General features: G+C 36.3%; 1 protein-coding gene across 1 annotated transcript in view; it reads left to right on the top strand.

Annotated features, from left to right (window-relative positions):
* Ispd (isoprenoid synthase domain containing) overlaps positions 1-21,411 on the top strand; it is a gene marked incomplete at its 5' end in the record, with an annotated part of 254,789 nt that overhangs the window by 139,829 nt on the left and 93,549 nt on the right.

Here is a 21,411-nt window from a genome sequence, read left to right as displayed (position 1 = left end):
TTTGGTACTGACTGTCCAAGAAATAGCAGATATTTAAAATTACATATCGATTATGAATAACCTTGATTCTTTGTGAACTTACTAAAGGTGCATGTTTAGCCCATGACATACATTTTTTTTAAATGTGAATTTTAATTAAATATAAGGACTATCTTGGAGCCAGTTCTGTGGTTTTAACTTTGTGGTTGTTTTCTTGCCTCCAAAACATGCAAGCATGACGTCAACTTAGTCATCAAGAATAGGGCAAACTGTAGTTTACTTAGGAAAATGGGATTGTAAAATGTTGCTGCAGTAGAGCTGTTGAAGTCAGGACAATCTGTAGCCCAGGATGAATATGTATTTGGCTAAGGACAGATACTTGGTGAGGAAACACTAAGACCTCAGGTTTATACCTTTGGTTAGGAATATTCCCTCTTTAGTAAATTAACATTTTTGATTATGCTGCACCTAATATGATGGGGAAAATAAATGAGTTCTTCTCTTTATTTTAAGCAAAGGATCATAGTTGCACACTACAAATACCACATTGTGCAGATATAAAATAAAATTTATTAGCCAGGCATGGTGGTGCATCGTTCTGATCTCAGCAACACAGGAGGCTGAGGCAGGAGGATCACTAGTTTGTGTCCAGTTTAGGCAATTTAGTGAGATGCTATATCAAAATTAAAAAAAAAATTAAATGGTTGGGGTATATATGTATGTAACTCAGTGCAAAGTCCCTGTGCTTAATCCTTAATACTGTAAAATTAAATAATTGAGGCAAATCTCAGAAGCAGAGAAATGGAAAAAGCATATACAATCCCTGGAACTCTCATGGTTCCACAGTTTAGATTAGGCATCTGCATATACTGTAGCTAACTTTGCAGTAGAAAATAGGTTGCTAGTAAGATATTTTTTGGGGGGAGGGTTCTGGTAGTGGGAATTGAACTGATGACCTTGCGCTTGCCAGGCAGGCACTGTGCCGCTGAGCTAAATCCCCAGCCCCAGCTAGTAAGATCTTGAATCCTAGTTAAATTTGAATTCCAAGTAAACCATGAATAATTTCTAGTATTAAATATGTCCAGATATTACATGGAACATAAGTAGCTTGTGCTTTTATGTGTTAAATCTTACAACAGATTGCAACAGAGTGTTCCCACACTTGGCATGTTCTAGATATTTATGGGGTGAGGGATGTATTTATGTGGCTCTGTATTTGTGGAAACTCCCAGATTCTAAAGGTGAGCCTGTTGGATAGGAGAGGCCTTTGGAGCCTATTACTTGATATCAAACCCTTGGTATTCTAGATACCAACAGTGGAGAGGCAACAAGTCCATAAAGCCTCTCTCTAATATTAGGAGGCAAAGATAGATACATAAAATACCTGTACATTGAAGACTCAGATATGGTGTTGGTTTGTACTTTTGGAGGTATGAAATAGAACTGTTTGTAGTTTTCATGCATTGGACTTTGATCCTTTAATCTAATCCTTTGCTGTGGTTGCTGTTGGCATATTTTCCCTGGTCATTACTGTATATCTTTCTTAAGTTTCTGATCAGAGAAGACTTCAATTTTTAACCATTTTTTATACTCATGTAGAACTTCCTGTGTTTGGGGAATTTGAACACATTAGTATTATTCTATTGTTTCAGTCTTATTGCTTTTTACTTATGATATAATACAGGTATAACTTTTTGCTTAATATTACTTATGAATTTATTGTCTATTTTTTATGTGCACTTTCAGATGAAAACTAATTTGGAGAAAGGCAAGGATTGATCGCTTTTCTAGTGTCTATACATTTTCTGTAGTGTTGTGAGTAATGAATTACTGACCAACCTTTGATAATTCATCTGAACATATCTTTCATCAATTTCTCTATATTTACTTTAATTATATCAGAAGAAATTCTTCCAAATACTTTGTTGAACTCCAGATATGCCCTATAAGTATACATTTTCCAGGTTATAAAGGTTATTTGCTAAATTATTCAATATATTTGATTTCTTAGCTATGTTGATACAAAGCACTTATTAACTTCTTCCTAAATTGATTTTAAAATACTTGAGAACAAAGGCAAAAAGAAAATCATTTAAATTAGCCCCTTTGTGGATGGTTTAAACCGAGGCTATGTATGGATCATGTTATTAGGTTGGCCATTAATGTGTGACTTAAAGTTTTCTGATTTATCATTCAATGTGCATTTCCCCATGTTGCTAATGAACTAGGAAAGATTTGAAATTTATGCTCTAGACTAGATGTGCAGTATAAAGTTTGCAATGCAGTTTACCGGATGAATTTAAATTAGGTTGTGTCCTTTTCCTAAAATAACCATGCATATAACCATGCAGATACAACCATGGATAATTAAAGTGAGATTTTGTAGTTTAATCCATATAAAAGATCTTAGGTTCATTATGTATTTAAATCTATGGATAAAATACTACTCTTTAATCATCATTTTTAATAAAAATTTCCATATAAGTTATTGAGCCCCATGATATAAAGTTATACTGGGAAAAATTTTTTAATAACTGGAAAATCCATGCTGTTCTGCGTAGTGAATTTATAGAGATATACTATTTCTGGGGGGAATGTTTCAAGTCAGTTTCTTTTCATACTTAATTTTGTTGAAATCTAAAATATTTTATAATGATTTTTAATGCAAATATTTGCAAGTATACCTTTTTCAATAAGCTTTACATATACATTTCTGTGACAAGAAAATGTTAGTGTGTATAAAATGTATAAATTGCTGTAGCGTTTTTCTACTTCATATGTGTATTTTACATGCTCAGGGATTTAAAGATACAGTTACAGAGCTTCAAGGTTACAGAGTTTTCTATAACTATCATAACTGACTGTTTATTCTACTGAATTGTGTTTATGCCCTTCTACAATGAAAAACTAGCGGTATAAGTTTGGGCAAGTGAGGTAAGTTTCTGTTCCCATTTTCTCCATTTTGTGCAGACTTCAGATCTCCCCCATCACGCTCTGCACTGGGTGGGAGGGTGGAAACTCAGGAGAGGTGTGTGCCGTACCCACACAGGGTGCAGTGCATGTATCTGTCTCTCTGACACATGTTAAAGCTTGCGCTTGAGCCTGGATTTTCTTTAATATGCTATCACAAACTTCACCTGCACTGTTTTCTTTACATCTGAGAAATTATTCATGATAGGTAATATAATTTAGTATAGTTCAGAGAAGGAACTTTTTCTCAGACATAATAAAAATAGTGGAAGACAGTAAGAGGGAAGTTACACTGCACCCAAAGAAAGCTGAAGTAAACACTAAGTGTAGCACTGTGACCATTTGCTATATTTTTTCTCTCTCTTTTCTTCACACTGAGCTCCCGTTCTGCTGGGTGTGATACAGTAAGAAACATGGCTTTTGAAAGCAGAGTTTGACTTCATGAGCATATTCACAGGAAGTGCTGGTGGACAGAGCTACAGAAAATGAGCATGGCGGGGTCAGGGGACTTCCTCGCTCTCTCTCTGCTCAATTCTGCTCTTTCTTCTTCCCACCGCTATAGATAGGGAAGGGATACAGAGAAGGAATACAAAGCACTTTTTTGTTTAGAGTCATGACATAAACCTCCAAAACAGTACATAGAGCAACGAAATGAAGATTTTTGTAACAATATTCAATTACATAAAGCTATAGATCTTGGTCTTATATCACAGAGTATAACAGACTACTCTCTATGGTGAGGTAAATAGTACCAATTTTCTATGTTGTCTTGAGTTTTAAATGTTTTGGGTATGCTATAAAGATATCCAGGAAATGTTCTTAACTATGAACCTGCTTGTCATTACCAAACTCATGGTGAAACATTGGGAAATGTGAGCAAGTGGAATTGCTGTAGGGTACCTTGGGTCCTAAAGATTGAATTTGTAAGATACAACCCCTTTTTTCTATCTCCAGTGCTTCCCTGTGTGCTCTATACCTTCTCAGTGTAGGAATCATCCACGAAGTGTACATGATTATTTGTATAATAAGTGGGGGTCTACTATCAATAAGAAGGAGGAGGAGGAGAAAAAAGATGTTTTAAAAAATACTATAATCTTAAGGGAGATCCTTCACTTTCAGGATACTCCTGAAATGAGCAATTAGAATGTAACTGGTAGTTATTCATTAAATACAATACTTCTGATGACGCTGAATCACTTGGCATGCACAGCAAACATGCAGCACCGAGTCTGCTTACAGAAATCCATACTATCCTGTTCAGAGCAATCAGGCTTTTTGATGTGGAAATGTTCATGAGACTAAAAGGTTTGCACTTTCCCTATTGTTTTGGCTTCTATAGTTTAGTCACTTGGGGAAAATGTGATGGTTATAAAATACAATGTCTTCAAAAGTTTGGTATAGATTTCTCTGGTTTTTGAGAATAGCAGGGACATTTTGTATGAATATGAAGACAGGTATCCACTAAGGAGTTACTACTATGGAAAATTCTAAGAACTAATTCTTTTGAGCAGTATATTCATTACCTGTTACTGCATAACCAAAACAGTGGCTTAAAACAGCTGCATTGATTCTCTCAGCCCCTGGGTCCTCTGGTTGTAGCTCGATCCCAAGCCTGCAGTCATCCCAAGGTTTTCCTTGGGTATGGACATCAGGTGCTGGTTATCACTGGCAGCCATGGCAACCATAGCAGGCACCACTAGTGGAGGGTCAATATTGTACACTGAAGACTTTCTCACTACCTGCCTCCAGGTCGATTAAAGCGTTTCTAAAGTAAATAGGGCCAGAAATATGGAAACATGAAAAACACTGCATGTACGTGTGTGTATGTGTGTACATTTTTTCTAGATATGTGAGTTGAATGATAACAACTAGAGAGGGTATACAGAGAGATGGAAGTTTACTTCTGTATTATCTGCATGATTGTTTTTAATATGTCTGATACACATTAGTGTAATTGTATCATTATTTTCTAATTTAATTTTTTATTGAGAAGACAGCAGTTGCATGAAATAGAATATTTAGGTGTGTATTTTCCACCACAACTTTTAAGTTATTGATTTCCAATTTGTGGCCATCCTAAAGTCACTTCAAAAGGCCATATCATTTTAGGTGCTAAACTTACACTAATTAGGGTCAAAAATATTTTTCCTTTTTCTAGAGAATAACAGTAGTTAATATACTGTGTACCACAATTTAAAAAGTATACATATGTATACACAAGAATAGCTGGGATGATCATAGTGCTGATTTCTATTGGTTTATTGAAAGGAACAGTTAATGCTTTAATTTTTTTCTTTTTAATTTTTTTGACCAATTTTGCTTGCTTATATCTACCTACTAATATGAACCACTAATTTGAAGATAGCAGTGTGTGATAGCACAACCACTGTTGAATTCCTATCATCTTGTTTAGTGCAGTTCTGTGTCTTTCTAGTGTTTCTTTGTTATTGTTTATTCTCTTAGAAAGAAAGAATGGCCACAGTGTTACTTAGAATGCAAGTCATAGACAAAAAAGACTCTTAGAAAAAGAAACAGATAATAGTGCAAAACTTGCTTTTCATTCAACTAAGAGAAACCAGTAGTGTAAATGAAATAAATTAACACATATATTGAAATGTTTTTGAGATAGTGGAATAGAGAATTATTTGAACCTCTCCTGACTCCATTTTTCTGTCTTCTATTTTGCTCTTTCTTTACATGTGTATACATTTTGAGTTCCTCATAACAGACAAACCGTGCAATAGTTAAGACATTTATAGGCAAGTGAATGCAACACGAGAACATAATGTGAAGTGAAGTAAGTCAGACACACAAGCTTCAGTTTAAATCAAGCATACTTACATGGCAAAGACATAAAGACATGAGACAGAAAAAGGCGTATCTCCTTCCACAATGTTTTAGTTCGATGTGGTTCAACCTAAAAGTTTGCCTTTTAAGTTTGTTCTCTAGTATTTCCATTCTCATGCCAATCATCGACTTATTTCCTGAGCATCCCGTGTCTATTTTGAATGACACACCATGCTCAGCACCAAGGGAGAGTGCAGTTGTCAGGCCAGGTTTCAGTCTGCGTGGAATTTTCAACTTGGTACAAGACGCTAACATTACAAGGACAGACATCTTACGTGCAATTAAGAAGGTTGGAATGTATATGTATATATATTTTTCATTCTATTTCTATTAAATTTCTGTGATGAATCAGTCACAGACAGCTTTTCTAAGGGCAGGGCTGGCAGTACCTGGGAGAGGAGTTGAGACACAGAGGGTAACATTTACCCTGCTTGCCCTGCCCAATCACCAGGGGCAGGGCCACTTCCATGTGGCATGGCAGAGGGGTCCCAGGGGGGTCTGTTGTGCTTCACTGTACAATAATACCATACTAAGGAATTTTTACAAAGCGTTATGAGAAAAGATTTTAAGAGATGGTATGGAAAGAGAAGATTAAATGCATTATCTCAAATTAGTGAATTATAGAGTACCTATTTTGTCTACCTAGTGTAATAAAGCATTTCAACTGAGGTGTAGTTAGAAAAGCATTTCAGTACAGAACTGCAAAAGCAATGAAAGGAGCATTGAATGCAGAACACAGAGAGGCTGCGTTACTACCTCCTTCAGTAGATAAAATATTAGCAAAAAAATATAAAAAGTAGAGATATCTCAATGATAGTAAGATAACTTATTTTTAAAATGCTTAATATCTCCTGCACTTTATTGTCTTTTTTTGGTGAGAGGTCATCATTTTCCTACACCATGTCATAAAACAGGGAATTATTTTGACACTGTATTCTTTCCTTTATGTTACAGTTACAGCATTATTTAGTAACGAATGCATACATTTCTAAGTTCTATCATTTCAGTTTGTATGAGGGAAGCCAGTATTACAAAATAATTGCTATAAAATGATCACATGGGAGAAAATTGAGTTCTATTATATTAAAAGCTTTATACACCAGAACATGTGTCTCTGAGGCTTAAGGAAGCAATTCCAGAAAACAGGTGCTATAGTAAGTCAAGAGGAATAGAAAACAACAACAACAAAAAAGCCCAAACAAACAACAACACAAAAACCAGGCCAATGACTGTGACACCTGGAGTTCTGCTAGTCATCTTAGGGCAGACCTCTCTGTGGACTTAAACTTCATTAGGAGTCATGTACTTTCCTGTAAACTTCGCAGTACAACTCCTGCTCTCTCACTGATGTAAAAACAATTAAACTGGAATTTAATTGTAGTCATCTGACTTTTTATATTTTATGCAGTAAAAAATGAAAAAAAATAACCATGAACAGTAGGGTTAAAGAACAAACTACATAGTTAGTCCTGGAAAATTGAGAGTTTTCAAATGTAGGTGACATAATTTTAGCCATTGGAAATAAAATGTATCTATAGTGCTTTAGCAATTTCATGTAGACTTTCCTTAAGTAACATTGAGTGAAGCTATCTTCCTGTTTGTTTTCATTGTAGAGAACACTAATTATCCAAATGCAGAAGCAGCTGCACAAAGAACTCTAAAACTACAGCATTTAACTGAATTGAATAGGGCGTATCATAAGCATGCTGGCGTTCTTGAAAGCATTAACCAGCATAGGAAGCAAACTAGACAGGAGAAGCTAAAATAACTTAAGATCTGATGTTGTAAATTAGTGGCAGTAAGTCTGTGTACTTAGAAGCCTCTGGTGCCTATTGATAATTAGATATTTGCGCCATGTTGATCAAAAGTCCATACTTTCCAAAGAAAGGAACTGTGTTTGTCTAGGGTTCATTTTCTAAGAAGAGTTGAGAGGTGGGAGCCTTTGTTCCTATATAAATTCCTTATTTTCTGCTTGAAAGAATACTTTAGAAAAGAGTTTGTATAGCCAGAACTTGCGTTCATTGTCCCTGAGAAACCTATCAGCATTTCTAATTAGAATCAAAATGGAAATATTAGGTGACCTTCAGAGAGAATCAGAGAGGAATGAGTAATGTTTGGCATATAGATTTGTGTACAGAAAATAAACAAGGTTTATTAGTTTTACATTCACCTCATTAGTTACCTTTGACAAGTGGTAAGGAGATACGTTTTAATTAACCTTTAGCTTCCTCTGGTGCAATGGAGAATGCCAATTATATGCTAATGTTATTAGGAAATAATTTGTTTCAATAACAAACGTATATACAGTAACCCCTTTTAGATTCTAGATTTTAATGGGCAGAAAAAAAACCATATATGTTGGACAAAGATGCCTTTCATGACTATTATTCTTCTATCATTTTTTTTTTTTTTTTTTGGTACCAGGAATCGAACTCATGACCTCAGGCTTGCCAGGCAAGCACTTATGCCACTGAGCTATATCCCCAGCCCCAATGCTTCTATCATTGTTTATAGTTTATAATCACTAAATGGCTCTGAAATTCTGTATCAGTAAAAATAGAGAGAAGTAGTGTTTAAGAAGTACACACCAAAAAGTATTAGTATTCATTAAAAGTATTCCAATGAAGATCCAAAGAAGTTCAGTTTTAGTTCATAGGTTTTCACACTGAAGTTGGGGACATTTAAATGTTTTAAAATATGGACCACTAACCTAATCTGTGTGCCACCTATTGGTATGTCATCACAGTCAATTTGTCAATTTGAGCCAACTTTACCCTCCCTTATAAGATATGCGAGAGAAAATTTTGATTCTGTAGTGGGGATATACTATTGGGAAAAGATACCACTGACCAAATATCAAGCCAAAGAATTATTTTATTTGGTATGAACAAATACGTTTTAAAAATCTGTGTGCATTATACGTTTAGATTCTAGTGAAAGAGGACATTTCCTGCTTCTCTACTGGTTACATACCTTAGATTCTGTCTAGATCTGTTGAGTTTTGAATTTTAAGTAGGAGTAATACGTTTTGCTGTATGTGCTAGGATTTAAATTTAATTGTGTCTTGTTCTTCACGACTTTAATCCTCTTATCCCTTTATTAAGTTTCTGACTCTATTTTTAAGATGTTTTGATGCAATTAAAGGATTTAGGCTTTTCGGGGAGGGTGGTCTTGTTTTTAATTTAAGAAAGTCCAGCATTAACACAGACTTGATTGTATTTCTCTCACCCTTATAAGGACAAACAAACTAAAGCCCTAGATAAGAAGTTGCCAGAAATCTTACTGAGTTCAGTCAAGCCCTAGAGAGAAATGATTAGGCATAATCCCTAAATCTAACTTTCTGTATAAAATGCTTATATAATTTTTCTAAAATATGCTGCTTCTAGAACAGAGATTAAAACACACACTGACAAATCTTTCTGAAATTGTATAGCAATTTCAAAGTGAAGGTATTGCATTTAATTTGAAAATTATCAGTCTACATGCCTACATAAACATAATTGCTGGGGTCCTTAATACCTTTCATCAGGTGATCTGGTCAGTTGCTTTGGTTTAAATTTGTCAACCAGAGTTCATCTGTTGGAAACTTGATATCCAGTGCTGTAGTGTGATGAGGAAGGAGCTTGAAGAGTCGATTAGATAATGAGGTCTCTACCTTCAGGAGTGGGTGCATGTAATCATAGAGAGAGTGTACTCCTTATAAAGCATAGTTAGCTTTTCACTGTCCTCCATGGGAAGCCTTATTTCATACTATAATGCAGCAAGAAGATTCTCAGCAGATACACCCCTTGATCTGAGACCTTTCAACCTCCAGAACCATGACACGTTTAACCAGATAAATTTCTGTTTATCATAAAATAACTGTTCTGTGGTATTGTGTTATAGCGGCGCAAATTAGACTAGCATAGTTTCGAGCCTCATTTCATATTTTCTGTGTTTGTACCTCTTACACAGTTGTGTTATTCAGCTACCCATCACTGAGAAAAATTACCTAAGAGCTTGACAGTGAGAAAAATACCTATTAAAGAGTCAAAGGTTCCAGCCATGGTCATCTGACTCAGATGTAGTCTGTGATGAGGCTATTCCCCATCCGTGGGGAAAATATGATAGATCAAAGCTGCTCATCTTGATCAGGGAGAAGGATGGGTGGAGGAGAGGGGAGGGAAAGAAGAAAGAAGCTGGGGACAATATACTCTTCAGAAAAACACCTCAGATGAACCAGTCCCTCTGACTAGCCCCTTTCTCAGGTGTCCCCAGTTCTCAGTGGCCCACCAACTCAGATTAGAGTATTTCTGACCCTGTCTAGAGGCCCTGTCTGTGAGTACTCTGCCTCGGGGGTCAAGCCTCCAACACAAGAGCTTTGGGGAGACATTTCCAGTATAAACCATAACAATTATGATTTCAGCTTTCCTAACAAATTAAGAGAATACCAGACTTCAACGGCAACTTCATATGAACATGGATTTTTTTCACAAATATACGAATGTGTGTATTGTATTTTCCTCAAATTCGTGCTATGTTTTCTAAAACCTTTGGACAAAACACTTTTTGTTGTGGTTTTGTTTTAAAGCATGTTAAAAGTCCTTTGCAGATATCTTGCAGAAGTAAAATGGTGGCTTAGTTTCACCCCCAGACCTTCAGGCAGGGTTTCATTGAAGGAACTGTAACAGGTTAATTGGGGGTTAAAATGAGTAATTTTTGTTGGAGTTTTCTTATTTCAATAAATAGTTTGTCTTAGGGTAATCTAGAAGAACAGAATCCATAAAATATATGCATTATTATGCAAGGGGATTTATGTGGTAGATTATATGATTAGAGTTGAGAATGTCCGCAGGGGCCATCTGTGTGTTGGAAAGCTAGAGAATCTAGAAGTTGCTCAGCCAATAAGACAGAAGCGACAGAACTGGGAGGATCAAGGGTGCAGCATCAGTGCAAGGTAGAAGTCCAGGGAGGATCAAGGGTGCAGCATCAGTGCAAGGTAGAAGTCCAGGAAACTCACTCAGGGTGGTTGGTGTCAGTCTGCTTTAGAAGGGTAAAGAAACTGGAGACTTGGAGAGCAAGGTCCAAAGGTGAAAGCCGCGAAGTATGGAGCCACTCAGGAAGACTGGAGCTCTTCAGTCTGGGGATATTTTCTAAGGATCTTCTTTCCCTTTTTATTTTATGCATGGTACAAGCCTATTGGTTGGTCTGTGCATAACTAGGGTGGGTCTTTTCCACTCAGTTTGCTGGCCTACATGTCAGAGAGCTAGACTTGTGCTTTATTAATCTATGGGCTTTCTTAATCTGTTCAAGTTGACATGTCATGACTAACATCCATAGGTAATTTTTGATAGAGTTTAATTATTTTTATGTGTCTATTTCTTTGATATTATGACCATTGCAGTAAATTCTTGAAAATAAGTAATGCAAAACAATTCCGTAGCTGTTAGAACTAAGCTAAGTTCTAGCTTAGTTTAGAACTTAGCTTCTAAAACCCTATTGCTGACAGTGAGATTATACATTTTTTCAGGTGGTCTGTTTTGGGGACTCAGTAGGAAAGCATACGCACTGTGATAAAATAGTAGAGTTACTTTTCTAGGACTCTGTGAATTATGAATTTCCTTACTAAAATGAGTGGTAAAAAATAATCAGTAAAAATTAAAAATGGTTCCAAGTTATCAAAACATTTTTAGGGTAGACATACATTTCTAAATTTCATTTTCCTGCTATTGATTCTGTAATTTTAATAAGGCATGAGAAAGAATTTTTGTATGATCTTTAAGTTTTACTTTAGTTGCAAAACTACAATGCACATTTTAAAATTCTACAATTGCCTCATTATCTGTGTGGAGTTTTAACTTTCATTTAGCTACCATGTCTAATTCCTTACCCTCTCAGACTTTTCATTGACTTGTACTGTGCATATATTAATTTGATTGAGAAGAACCATTGTCTTGATGCAAATGTGATATTTTTCTGATGGTTGTTGTAGTTTAGGTGGGATGCCTGTAAAACGTATTTGACTAAAGTACTAAATTCACTAAAAATTTCATTATAAAAGAGAAAATACAGAATGTAGTGTTTGTAAATTTGAAAATTATAACTTAAGTAAACAGATTGGTAGTTTTTGTTTTGTTTTATTTGGCAGTACTTGCGGTTGGTACTGGGGATTGAACCCAGGGCTTTTGCACTGAGTTACATCCCTGTGTCAGTTAAAGTTCACTAGAGGATCCTATATTAGAGGATTTATAAAATAGGCTCACAATAACCATCTGCAGGCTCTGAGGTAGAAGAATGCAGAAAGGCAGTCTGGGCCTGGGGTGCCAAAGGATCTAGGGAAAAATCAAAGGCCTGAAACTCACTGCGGAGTCCTACGCAAGGCCATATCAAGAATTTAAGGGATCTGTACTGGAAGGCGGAGGGGTCTGGACTGGAAGCCTGGAGAAGGAATCAGGAGGTGCTGGTGAAGACTGGAGGACTTCCAAAGAAGCGGAAGTGTGACTTTCTTCTTCTTTCCCTTTTTATTCCATTAAACCTACAAGCTTATTGGTTGGTGTCACATACAATTGTGGGTCTTTCCTTTTCAGTTAAGTCAATCACCCAGACACATTTGATACTGTGCTCAGCCAATCTTCTGGGCATTTCTTAGTTGACACCACAGTTAACTATCACAATCCCCATTCGTTTTTATTCTTTATTTTGAGATGAGGTCTTCTTAAGTCTCTAAATTGTACAGGTGGGGTTGGACTTGTAATCATCCTACTCTAATCACCCAGAGGGCTGAGGTTGCAAATGTGTGCCATCATACCCAAGTAAATTGATAGTTTTTAACTACAGAAAATAAGCATTTCCCACAGTTTATGAAATAACTGAATTTTAATTTCACTTTGAAAGTTTTAGATGGTTACAGTGAAATTTTGTATGTAATGTTTTTCATCTCTGTAATTGGCAATGAGTAGTGGAAATATTTAGCTTTATAATAATGTAAGCTTTCAGGATTACGCTTCCTAAACAGAATTTTGTGATCATTCAAAAACTGTTTTTTAAAAGTTCAGTGTTTACATTAGTTTTAGCTAAATGTATTTGTGGAAAGTTAAGGTGGTGTGGATTTTCAAACCAGTTAGATTAATTGATGAGCTAACTTATCAGCTGGGACTTTTTAACTGCAAATGTGAGAAACACAAAGTAAATAGATTTAATAATATAATGAAAAAAATCCCAGATTTTGGTTATAGGTGTTGGACTCAAATGTTAAAAGTATAATTTCCTTTCTTCCTCTTTTTCTCTTTCTCCGTCTCTACTCATGCCAAATACCTTGGTTCTTCATTGTCAGACATTTTCTAAATAGTATCAGATAGGGATTTACTGGTCCCAGTTTATGTTCTATAAGGCTATTAGGCCTTATTGTCACTGAAATATCAATGTCAGTATTGTCAACATTGTCACTGAGAATTCTTGTTCTGTTTCCTTAAGCATGTTTATTAAGCATATCTGTGTTTTCTGACTCAATCACTGTGGCCTATGCAGAGGTTGTTTCTTTGAACTGGTCCTAGGTAACTTATCCACACTGAGAACCACATCCGCCAATTTGTGCATGAGACTAAGGGTAGAGTGTGTTCCTCCAGGAAAATTGTGCTTCTGTTTGTCTTAGTAAGTTTCTCATTGCTGGGACAAAATACCTGACACCTACAAGTTAAAAGGTGGATGAAAAGTTTATTTTAGTGCACACTTTATAGCAGCTTCGTTCCACAGTCAGCTGGCTCCAAAGCAGGGCAACATCACAGCATGGCAGAGGAGAAACAGTCCATGGCATGGCATGTAGGAGGAACATGAACCCCCTTTCTTTCCCTTATTATTTTTCATTTGATCCAGGCTGTAGGCTCATGGGTTGTTGACACCCATGTCCAAAGTGGCTCTTCCTTCTTCATTAAATCCATGACTCATACCCAGAACTATACTAAACCAATCAGTGGACTAATTCAGGATCATACATCTGGGATCCAGTGTCATCACACCCATGACCCAGTCACTCCCAAATGCCCCATGAGCATATGGGGATCTGGGGGGACACCTAGATGGAAATCATAACACCATCTCTGTCAGATGGATGGCAGGTATAGGACATGCCTGAGCAATGCTTCGTCATCTGTTTATTATTTGGGCCAGGTCTCCTCTGCTAAGCACGGAAAACTAAGTAAACATTTGTGTGCATGTGACATAAAATTTGGGTGTGTATTTAGTTATTTGTTACAGAGTTACAGAGGTTCAGATTTTCATGGACCTTAAATTGTAGATAGCCAGATTATTCCTGAAATACTGCCAACTACAGTTATTTTTAACCATTTTTGAAATAAACTGTAAATTGTACACAATGGTACCTTGGTTCACAACCCCGCCCCTTTTTTTTGCAAACAGTTCGGTTTGCAAATGGCAGCATTTGGCAAAATTGTGTTTTTGTTTGCAAACTGCATTGGGCGACAAACACAACTGGGGCCATCTTTCCCACACAAACATAAATGTAACTATCTTTTCCAAGATTGTAGAACAAATTAAGTTCATGAATTAAGGAACCACTGTATTACTAAAAGTAGGTCTAAAGCTTGAGACTTATTGTAATAAAGTAATTAACCTCTATTCTAGTAGTACCTCTTTGTCTGACTTCATCTCAGCATATTTCCTGGTCAAGGAAGGAAAAGATAGGTCATATCACAGGTATCACTTGTTAGTTTTGTTGCACTGGAAGGAAATGGGCTGAAAGTTACTATTCTACCTTACCTGTTAGGCTTGCCAAAACTATCTTTTTTTCATATAAAAATAGAGCTTCGCATGCTTATTCTGTTTTATCATACTGCTTAGCTTTGTTTTGTTAGTTTTCATCAGCATTTGTTCATTTTCCGATGTGCTGCCATTTCTATTGAGCGTGTAGTGACTCTACTTTGCTGTGTTGGGTTCTCCCACACCTCGCATGTACTTTCTCCGTGGCACTGTAACACAGTCAGGCCCACAGTGCTTGTTTATGCTCATTGTCTGTCTCCTTCATCTAGATTTTAAACCCTAAGCAGACAGGCAGTTCTTGTCTTAGTCTGGTTCACTTTTTGATTTCTAGCATAATGTTCAAAAATGTAGAAATACTTGCAAGTATTACATGATGATCATAGATGGGAGTAGTATACTCACCTATTTAAAGTTCTGTGTTTCTCTGTTTGTTTATACTAAGTCTGTTGTATTCCTGAAAGTGTGTAAAATATTAACAGGATGGAAGTGAAACCATTTTTATGTTGTTATGGCGAAAATTAATATAGTGGTAAAGAAATCCAAATTATAGAAAGAAAATATTCATAAACATGAGCGAAAATTGGTTTGTCCCAATGACTCAGGCCTAGTTTACTCTATTTTGGTTGTTTGTTTTTGATGATACTGAGTATTGAACCCAGGGTCTTTACACTGAGCTACATCGCTCACCCGTTTTAACTTTTTCTGTTTTTGAGATAGTCTTGCTAAGTTACCAAACTGCCCAAACTCTGCTCGAACTTGTGATCTTCTTGCTTTTTCATTTAAAAATTCAACTATAATAGTATTATAATTCATAATATTGAATGAAAGAAGATAAATAATGATATTTCAGTTGTTGGAGAAAAGATGTGCGATGAAATTCAGCACCCAATTATGATGAAATTTAAAGTAAACTAAGAGTAGATTTAAAATTTTCCAATTGAGAAAATTATGTGCCAACAGTATAAGGCAAGCATCCAACTTAATGGGTCAGAGTATTAGTATTGTCTTTAACGTGAAAAGAAAGGCCGCAGTCACCAGTTCTGGTCGGCCTTGTACTGCATGCTCTGACTAGCACAGTAAAAGAACAGAAAAGCAAAAGATAAAAGGGTTAGAATGTCAGAAATATGTCATTATCTGCTAGTAGTATTATCTACATAGAAACCTTGAGAAGGTACACAAAAAATTTTTAAGAGCTCAAAAGTGATACACATAGAATCAAGATACTGACATTTTTACTTCAGCCTAAGTACAACAAATTGCTAGAAACTTCAAATGCTCTATTTTATTAAAAATTATTCTGTCAGGGTGAGGGGTATGTGTTTCCCTCCTCTCTTCTTTGAGCTTACAGGGTAAATGAATATTATTTTATTTACTTTGCAATGAATTTAATTTCTTAATTTATCTAAGTGTGTGTTCTAATTCCTCTGTTTTTAGGCCGCTCAAAAATATTAAGAAAATGCTTAGATTTAAAAAGCTCATGCATGAACAAAAATACAATGCCTTTGTGTTAAAGATTGCAGCACTTACCTTTTTGGGACGAACTGTTAAGCAAGAACAGTTTTTGATATCTGTGTGCAAGATGTTTCCGTTTCAGGTTTCTGCATGCTTTGTCACCGCATGCCGTGGGAACATGCATTGTCTGGTAGCTTCGCATTGTTGCTCAAGGGAATTGATGATATGCCAGTTTATTAATCTTTCATAATATGAGTCATTTTCATATATACTTACATTCTGTAAAAAGCTTTGTGATTTTATTTTTGTCTCTTTTGCAAGTAGATTCTAATTAACTTCTAAGAAATCTTTAGATGTATGGTTGCTGCAGCTTATTACCATTTAGAAATCAAATTAGGAGGTAGTTTATATTTTTATTTATATTTCTGTCTTTCATATAGCTGTGGAGGTGCTGAAGTGATTTGAATTTGTAGGAATATGGATACCATGAAGAAAATGTTTAGTTTAAGTGAAGTATAGAATATTCCTAGATGTTCAGTATAAGCATAGCTATTATTATGATTCCATAATAATAGTATTTTATTATTATTTTATCCCCTGCTCTTAATTTAGAAAAAACTTTATTGTTTTGCTTTTTTTTTTTTCAATGCTGAGGCTCAAACCCTGAGATTTACACTTGCTAAACAAGCCCTCTACCTTTGAGCTCCCAGCCCAGAAGAACCATTCTTTGAAATACTTTATTGGCAGATTCACATCCCAGTTTCTATTGTAAGAGAATATTTTTCTAAGATCCTTAATATTTAACAATTTCTAGTTATGCTGCAACATGAATTTGAGTCCCTAAAATGTTGATAAACAAGTCACCTAGTGAGTATGCAAGCTTAATCAGTTTTCGTCTTGCACAAGAGCTCATGTGAATGGTATACATGCATTTATTTGTTGAAAAAAGTAATATCCATCATAAGAAAGCCACTCCTTCTCAAAGTTTATTCATTTTGAGGTAATGGCTTTGGACCATGTTAGAGTGGAATGTCTAACTCTGTGAAAATCACAAAATCTGGAAACCAGAAGCAGCATCAGTGAATCTACCACAATTAGTTCTCTAGTCAGTGCAAAAAATATTTCATCAAATGAGTGAAAAATCCTTACTGACATGTTTTAGAAAGTTAATTCATGGTTGGGGCATATGTCTAGAAGATATACAACTTCTACATGGAAATGTAAGAGAATTTTATTGGAGTGGTAACAAATATGATTTTAGTTTGCTTTTCTAGAATTAACATTTTCTTTTTTGGTGGGAAACAGTGCAGAGTTACAATTTAGAATCAATACTAAATAGCACATACATGTTTGTGTTGTGTTTCTAGAATTATTTTAAAAATCAAGGGCATTAAATATTATTTTCCTTTATTTTAATGTGTATTATTAGGGAAATTTTATGTTCTAGCACTAATCTTGATTTAAAAAATTAATCATTGGACATTTTGATACAAATCAGAGGTATAATAACTACTGTCAAAAGCCAGCATGAGTTAAGGCCGTGGAAACAGATTATATTCGGTATCTGACAGTGGGTGAAAGAGGCGATGTCCATTCCTTTCTGTAGAGAGGTGCCTGGACAGTTTAAAGGAAGAATGGAGTACAGCTGGGGAGAGGGAAGCCCTCAATTGGAAATTATAAATGGTTGGTTAGTGTAAATATGATTAGGCCAGTTCTGTATGGCAGCTGGAAACTAAGGCAATGAGGGTTCTATTTTCCCATGGAGGCTAGGAGAGTGATGCCCTGTCCTTCCTGGTGATGCCATTCCGTAGGAATGGCTTTCAGATCTTTGAGAAAGACATTGGAGAGTTGTAGCAACATATATACTTCTCAAAGGGACAGAGAAAGTATTTACAATTGTGTGACCTTCTGAGTCAAAGCTCTAAGAAAGAGGGGGCCCAGGGGATTATCAGTGGGTGTTGCCTAGAACGAATAGCAAATTGTCCTGGCAGCTTTGAGCTTTCTCAGGCAGCGTTTTAAGGAGGACTGGAGTCATCCTAGGGACATGGCCTTTTATTGCTCAAAGTCGTGCTGGATTTGGTTTTCTCTTGAAAGCAGTGGTTTGGGCAGACTTGTTATGTCTTGGGAGTTCTGCGGTTCTCATGTTATACAAAGCTCAAATGAAAAGATTTGCTAATTTCACAGTGGAAAAGAGGATATTACTTATTTGACGTAAGGTTGCAAAGGAAATATTCTTTCTTGAATTGTAGACTTTAAGAAATTGTTTTGCGTATAAAAACATGAAGTATGTGTGTTTCTTTTTAGGTTTTTTTTTTTTAAACCATTGTACAGAGTGGAAAGCCTCCTGCCGTCATATTCCCATCAACATGGTCCCAGGTTCCACCCTAACAGTAGCTTCTGTTGTTGCCAGATGTGTGATCTGGTTTCATAACTAGGTTTTCCTTTTGGCCCTGGAGCATTCTTCAGACTCACAATGGTGCATTCATGATGTAGGTGTGTCCTGTTGATCCTGTTTACCTTATTTGTCTGACCTGGATTTAGGTGGGTTTTGCTTCATAAATTTTGGAAAGGGTTTTTCCCAACCATGCTGTCATATGAACAAAGGTGCCTGTTGTGTTTAACTCAAACACGATTGTCATCATTTCAATAATCAACAAGGTTTGCTTATTTTCTAGTAAATAAAACGATCATCAGGCATTTTAGTATGGAAACAGCAGTAAAATTTGAAGAGTGATAAAGTCGACTTCATTGTGTTTGCTACTCAGCTGAAATGAAAGCAAAAGTCATGACTACCTTTGTGTGACCAGAAAGTTCAGTGTGATGGGAGCAGAGCAGCTCCCCTGATCTGTGAAGATGACTGTTAATATTTTAGACTATGACAGCTGTAAGCTTGGTCCAACTCTCTGTAGTCATGCAGGTCAGAGGCTGTCTCTCCGTCTCTGAAGTTCAACCTGCTATGTTATCGTGAAGAGCGCTGTATTTCTCCTAAGTGCATGTGTATTAGTAAGTGTCCTTTCTGTCATCCTAATTTAAGATAACTTTACTAACTCAATATATTTTCCTGTCTTTTGCACAAGCTCATCCTAGCAAAGCTATTAAATGGCATATGTTAAAATCAAAGTATGAAAAAGTAATGAGTATTTTTTGAACACCATGCCATGCACTTTCATATACAGTCTGTGTGTGTGTGTGCGTGCACGTGCATGTGTGTGTTGTTCTGGAATTGAACCTAGTGTCTTCTCACCAAGCTACAGCCATAGCTTTCATTCATTCATTCATTCATTCATTCATTCATTCATTTGTTTTGGCACTGACGTTTGAACCCAGGGCCTTTGCACTGAGCTACATCTCCAGCTCTTTTTTATTTTGAGACAGAATTTCCCTATCTACATAAACTGCCAGTTTTGGGCTCCAACTTGTGATTCTCCTGCCTTAGCTTCCTAGGATGCTAGGGTTACAACTATGCACCACCATGCCTGGATTTTTTTTTTTTTTTCCTTTTGAGACAGTGTCTTAAGTCACTAAGTTGGGCTTGAGTTTAAAAACATTCTGCTATGCACTCTTATTGCTAGCCCTACCCAGTCTACACTGTCCCTTCTTAGGGAGAACAAAGAGACAGAAATGTAGCAGAAGCAAATGGTAATTTGTAACGTGCAGAGGATGGATGTGCAGGTTTGGAGGGGGCTTGAAGAGAGTGGCTTGAAGAGATTTCTTAAGGAAAAAGTCATATAAAGTGAAGAAGCTTTTTATAATGTAGCATTCACAGTCTGGCCCTGAACATGGGAAGAAAGACATTAAGATTCATCGACCAGTTCAGATATTACTTTACTTTCTACAAACTTGTCAAAAGGAAGCAGAGAATTCCAAGACGTTGATATCTTTCTGAAAGCAGGTGGCTGCTCTTCTTTGCTATGCCCATTTCAGTGCAGGTGGATCTGACCTTGTCTATGGCATCTCACCAGCTGGATGGGTTGTTCCTGGGTAAACTTTATAAGTTGCACTGGAATCAGAAGGACAGAGCCGAGAAGTATAGAGTAAGTCAACTTAAAATTTTACCATGTTTTTATTTGTTCTTTGTTTTTTTTGTTTGTTTTTTTCCGGGACCGGGGATCGAACTCACAAACTTGCGCTTGCCGGTCAGGTGCTGTGCCGCTGAGCTAAATCCCCAGCCCCAATTTTACCATGTTAAAAGAGGAAAATCTCTGGAAATAGTAGTTTACAAGACTGGTTCTCAAAGACTTGGCTTCTCACTGGCAAATTTGGCTTGGGATATAATCCAGATAGCACAGGGAGCCATAGCACTGCTTCTTCAGTGCTGCGTACTTTAATTATCAGCTTATCTTCATTATCTGTACTTTTAGGCATCATTGTGTGGCCTGACTTTGATCTGGGTTGGGCACTTAATTGTGTGTTATATAGAACACTGTAAACAGTGTTTTTCATGCCTTCTTAATTTTTTAAAAATTTTGTCTCCAAATTCTTAGTGGGTGTTTGATGATAATTGTGGTGTTGCAAAAACATGTCAGAATGACCTGAGAAGTTGCTTCAACTGCAAAATTCTCTACTCTAATCTCTCACCCTATTGTTTTCAAGATGCTGTTTCTCTAACAGCATCCTTAGACAGTGCTGTGGTTTTTAGGTTTATTGAGTTTAAACAAAGCAACCAATAAGAACAACAACAAAGACAAACAAAAATACTAGAGAGCAAAACAAAATTTTAAATTCATCATCAGAGTATAATTTCAAAAAATTGTACTGCACAAGATTCAGAGAGGAAATGTAGACCAGATGATGGCTATTCATTTGAACAACTTGGTCTTCAGTACTGTTCTCATCTTGACCCTTAAATGAAAAGTGTACCTTTTCATATTCATCATATAACTCAACTGATTTATTAGAAAAAAAAAAAAAACCTTATGAGCTCAGTACAACCAAATAAAAGATGATACAAAAAGTAAATCAAAAGTTAGTTTTTTTTTGGCACTTACATTCTTCAGGTAGATAATTATTTTCTGTCAGGTTTTGTCTTTCCTGATGTATATTTAGTACCTGTGAGGGCTTAGATGTCAAATATCTCCCAGAGATGTATAAGCCAAGGGCTTGGTCAGCAGCCTGTGATCTATTTGCAAGGTTATGGGCCCCACTGGAAGGAAGTATGGTCTTGATGGGAGTTAGAGTTGGAAAATAAGCACAACAAAATGTATGTGTGTACTGAATCTCTCTAGAGGTGGAATAGGAAAATTGTGCTTCAGCAAGGACTTCTACATGAGAAGAGCAGGCTTAGTTGTCCTATAGCAGGAAATAAAGGCATCTTGTCTCATCCACAAGGGAAGAAAGTCCCTTATGTCACAGTTGCAGGAAAATAGTGATGTACTTGGAGAATAAAGAATAAGGCCACAGTCCCTTCAT

Source organism: Chinchilla lanigera, unplaced genomic scaffold (genome assembly GCF_000276665.1).
Source record: "Chinchilla lanigera isolate Chin_1 unplaced genomic scaffold, ChiLan1.0 scaffold00009, whole genome shotgun sequence".
NCBI classification, from domain to species: Eukaryota; Metazoa; Chordata; class Mammalia; order Rodentia; family Chinchillidae; genus Chinchilla; species Chinchilla lanigera.
Note: the sequence above shows the minus strand (reverse complement) of the source record. Positions and strands in the feature narration are given on the sequence as shown.